Source organism: Megalopta genalis, unplaced genomic scaffold (assembly GCF_051020955.1).
Source record: "Megalopta genalis isolate 19385.01 unplaced genomic scaffold, iyMegGena1_principal scaffold0055, whole genome shotgun sequence".
NCBI classification, from domain to species: Eukaryota; Metazoa; Arthropoda; class Insecta; order Hymenoptera; family Halictidae; genus Megalopta; species Megalopta genalis.
Genome location: NW_027476124.1, coordinates 782,501 through 787,500, shown reverse-complemented (window position 1 = coordinate 787,500; position 5,000 = coordinate 782,501). Strand labels below are relative to the sequence as shown.

The 5,000-nt window shown below is 56.2% G+C and overlaps 1 pseudogene; it reads right to left on the bottom strand.

Moving 5' to 3' along the window:
- Window positions 1-4,280: 4,280 nt before the first annotated feature.
- The window catches only part of LOC143261547 (large subunit ribosomal RNA), a 2,995-nt pseudogene continuing 2,275 nt past the window's right edge, over window positions 4,281-5,000 (bottom strand).

The window sequence follows — 5,000 nt, the reverse complement described above, 5'->3', positions numbered from 1 at the left end:
ACCCTGGGCAGTGTTACGATTTATATTCGAGATGACCGTGCTGGCTGTCATCTTCTGCCTCGTGATCTTATAAATGAGGCCCCAGGGTTCCTTGTTTCCCTGCTCGGTCACGAATGCACGCCAGCTGTGCGACCGAGCAGCTTTGATGGCGGCTTTGTAGGCCTTTCTCTGTTTAAGATACTCGGTCCTCTTGGCCGCCCTCTGCTCCTCTGAACATGCTGCGTTCTGCGAGGCTCGTCTAAGTTTGTAGACTCGCCTCTTTTGCCTCGTCAGGTCGGCCGTCCACCATGGGACGGATTTTGAATGCCACTGCTTGGTTGGCATCGAGGAGTCGCACGCTTGGACGATCATTCTTTCGATCTCCTGTGCTAGATGTTCGACATCCCCCTTATTGTTCAATGGATCGGGGGATATACTCCTCTTACTTTCCTGCAGCGCCTTGTCGAACTCGGGCCATTTTGCGCTTCGGAGTCGGAACCTTGGTAATAATCCGTTCCGGTTGGTGCTGCTGTTGCTACTAATTTCGGCAGCACCGTCCTCGGCGCAAAAACTCAAAGAAAACTCTATGACTCGGTGGTCGCTGGTCGTCAGGTCCTCGCGGACCTTCCAACCTCGCACCTTGTCGCAAATATCAGGTGTCGATAGTGTGACGTCGATGTATGACTGTCCACTAGGGCTGGAAAACGTCGGAGCGTTTCCAGCCTCGTTCAAGACAACCAAGCCATGGCTCACGATAAACTCTTCGAGTTTACGGCCTCTCACGTCCGTCTCCGCGCTGCCCCACTGGGCTGATTTTGCGTTAACGTCGGCAGAGATAATGACTCGGTTATGCTTAAGTGCGGAAAGAGCTCTCTCCAATCGCGCCAGACCTGATTCAACGTCATCGGAGCATTGAAAGTACTGGCTGATCAGGAAGAAGCTCCCAAACGAACCCGAGATGCTGACACAGGACAAATGCGTGTCGCACAAGTTAGAGACTTTGACCACGGTTAGATCCGGGTTTCTGACCGCTATTGCAGCCATCACCGGTTCGCCTGCCGTGATCAGCCTCGTTCTCAAGCCTAGCCCGGGCACAGTACCCCGCCAGCTATATGGCTCTTGTGCAAGCAACACATCTACCCCTCGCCTATGCATCTCAGTCCGGACTTCGTCGGTCACATTTCGGGCCCGCTGCATGTTATGCTGCATGACCCGTATGACTCTCGAGCGTCGCCGGTCGTTTGTACTATCCATTCGAGATTCAAATTATTATTCGCGTCTTATACGAGACATCTCCAAAACCAGCGCTTCCTGATAGGAGGCGCAGGCCGGGTCTCGCGACTTATGCTCAGATGGTCGCCCTCTGTCTTTACAGTTGGAGCAAACCGGAGGCTTGCTCTTCCTGTTACAGAGCGCATACCCGTGCCCTTTTTCGGCACAATGTCCGCAGACATCCTCTTTGAATTTGCAGCGCTTCGCCGTGTGCCCGAAGCGCTGGCACTTATAGCATCGGGTGACCTGTATGAAGTCCCGCACACGACAGGAACTCCACCCGAGGTACACCCGGTCCCCTCTCTGCGCCAGCCGCCGACGAATCTGCGGACTGACGGCCACTACCCAGTTGGCTGTCTCCGGGGTCTTGCCAGCCATGCGACTGACCCGAACACCCGAAGGCACATCCTTCTGGGACGCCTCAGAGAGGTTTTGCCTCCAAAGACTGGAGGCAATTTCCTCCTTGCCCATCCCTTTCGGAATGTCATAAATCAGGACCTCGGGGTCCCGTTTGCTGGGCAAGGAGACGGACAGTCCCGCACTCGCCAGCTTCTTATTGCCTACGAAGGCTTTTAGGTCCTCCTTGCGATCGGTTTCGACGACGATGCCACCGGAGTGGATGCGTCGAACCGATCTGACACGGATCGCCTCCTTCGCAGGTTTTACGATCGACAGAACAGCTCTCTTAGTAGCATCGCTGTTCTGTCCTTTATCCTTTGGCGGGAAGATACGCACCACGTATTGTGTCGGTGGTCTTCTCGCCTCCGGAGTCGCTGACTGGTTGACCTTTGCCACTTGGGCGTAGGTCAACTGCGCGGCATTGGAGACCGTCTTCGGGAGGGTTCCCTTGGACGGCCCAGGTCGCGCCGCACTCATTACGGCAGGACGCGCTTTTAGGTCCGCCCTGACCGCGGCGAGTTGCCCTTCGACGAAGCTGTTTCGTTGAATCAGCTCCTGGACCAACTCGTTGAGTGCTCCGACTTCTGCTAGTATCTTCGACCCGGACTCCTTGTTGACTTTCGACTCGGGTCGAAAGCAAAAGGTCCGTATCTCCGATACTCGCCTGAAGGCTTCGTCTCTCACGAGATCGAGAGGCCGTACCTTGTGCCCGGAAACCGTCCCCTTCGATTTCCTGGCCTGGTTTGCTGCGGCCTTGCCAGTAGGTGCGACTGGCTTGGCACGCTTCGACTTTTTGGTGACGGTTTTCCAACCGCCACCTTCGGGGTCTTCGACACGCACGGGTGCCGGTTGCACCTTCACGAGCGTGTCTTTGACTGATTCGATTTTTCTGGGTTTCTCCTTCCCAGCCTTGCGGCTGGGGGAGTCCCCCGACTTGGGCGCTGTCCCCACGTTACCGGTGTCCGGCGCGCCTTCTACCGTGGCCTCAGTTTTCACCGAGACCGCTCGCGTGGGTGTCACGCATCTCTCCAAGGTCACACGAGGATTGGCGATGTTCAGCACCTTCCCGGACCTTGTCTTTTTCGCAGACGCAGGAGGGCTAACAGCTGCTGCTGTAGCTTCCGCGTCTGTGGCGACGGCTTCACTTCGAGTAGGAGCTGGACCCGCCGACTTCGAACGTTCAATTTGTACTTTCAATTTAGATCCCATAGTTAGATCTTTGCCTTCATCCGGTACGCTCCCCGGCCACCACCGACCCACACATTTTGGAACCCGCCATCAGGCTGGGTTAGGGCTACGCACCGGACATAGTCTGCTGACTGGGCCGATTGCTCAACCCAGCCCGCGTCCTCGCCCGTCAGAACCCGCTCGCCGAAGCGTATGGTCGTTCCAAGCCGATTGACTGGACCAGGGCTGCTTTTCTCGTCCAGCCTCCCATCTAGCCGAAGCAGAGGCCAAAGGTACGTGTTGGGGACGTCTCACCCGCAGGAGAGGGCCCCCTCAGATCCCAGGATCCTCTTTTCCGACGACAAGGGTCGCCACGCACGGCAAACACGCGGGAGACAGCAGTCGGAGAGGCTGCCTCTTCCTCTCCACCACACTTCGTTCGGTTCGCTGCGTTTTGAGAACACGAGCTATCCAGCGGTACCTTTTTCGTGGAGGCTCAAGTGTGGCTAGGGCACGTTTGCCCCTTGCGGCCTGGGTTGCCCAGGTGATTGGTTGCATCCCGATTTCTAGATCCAGCGGCATGTTGCTACGTGGCGCGCTCAGACAACGAAAATGCGGCATTCCGGTCAGACCAGAAAAACCGCACAACGTGACGCGGGGGACTGCAGCCACAAGTGACAACAGTCCCCCGGTAGGGAGTAGTACAGCATATTCAATGCTGTACATGAACACGCCACAGCCCGTATGCTTAGTTCAAGGGCCTCGCCATTATGCGAAGTACTACATGTACAACGCACTGGCGGTCTCAAAATACCCTCATCGCCGATGCATCTGATGCATCCGTCAACTCGGCAGCATTCACTCCGTCGGCGTGTTGCTTTGTGGCGTGTTCAGATAACGAAAATGCGGCATTCCAGTCAGACCAGAAAAACCGCATAACGTAACGCGGGGGACTGAAGCCACAAGTGACAACAGTCCCCCGGATGGGAGTAGTGCAGCATGTTCAATACTGCACAAGAACACGCCACAGCCCGCTTGCTTAATCACGGGCCTCGTCATTATGCGAAGCACTACATGTACAACGCACTGACGGTCTCTCGAGTGCCTTCATCGCCGATGCACCTATCGACTCAGCAGCAACATTCAATCCGACGGCGTGTTGCTTCGTGGCGTGTTCAGACAACGAAAATGCGGCATTCCAGTTAGACCAGAAAAACCGCATAACGTGACGCGGGGGACTGCAGCCACAAGTGACAACAGTCCCCCGCTAAGGAGTAGTACAGCATATTCAATGCTGTACATGAACACGCCACAGCCCGCATGCTTAATCTCGGGCCTCGCCATTATGCGAAGTACTACATGTACGACGCACTGACGGTCTAAAATGCCTTCATCGTCGACGCATCCATCGACTCGGTAGTAGCAACAACCTTCGCGAGGACTAGTTCGGGGGTCGCCTCTCAACCCTGGGTGGCCACAGACCGCCACCGCCAGTAGATAGGGACAGATGGGAATCTCGTTAATCCATTCATGCGCGTCACTAATTAGATGACGAGGCATTTGGCTACCTTAAGAGAGTCATAGTTACTCCCGCCGTTTACCCGCGCTTTTTTGAATTTCTTCACGTTGACATTCAGAGCACTGGGCAGAAATCACATTGCGTCAACACCCGTGGGGGCCATCGCAATGCTTTGTTTTAATTAGACAGTCGGATTCCCCTAGTCCGTGCCAGTTCTGAGCTGAGCGTTGAATGGCGGCCGAAGAGGACGACCGCACCGATGGGAAACGCCACGGAAGCCTCGCAGCAAGGAAGATCCGCGGGAGGCCAAGGCACGGGACCGAGCTCGGATCCCAGCCACGAGAGCCGTTCACCTCGCCCAGGCCCGGCACGTCAGCCAGACCCGCTTCCCGACCAAGCCCGACACGCCCCGCTCCTCAGAGCCAATCCTTATCCCGAAGTTACGGATCCAATTTGCCGACTTCCCTTACCTACATTAATCTATCGACTAGAGGCTCTTTACCTTGGAGACCTGCTGCGGATATGGGTACGAACCGGCGCGACACCTCCACGTGGCCCTCTCCTGGATTTTCAAGGTCCGAGGGGATGATCCGGACACCGCCGCAACTGCGGTGCTCTTCGCGTTCCAAACCCTATCTCCCTGCTAGAGGTTTCCAGGGAACTC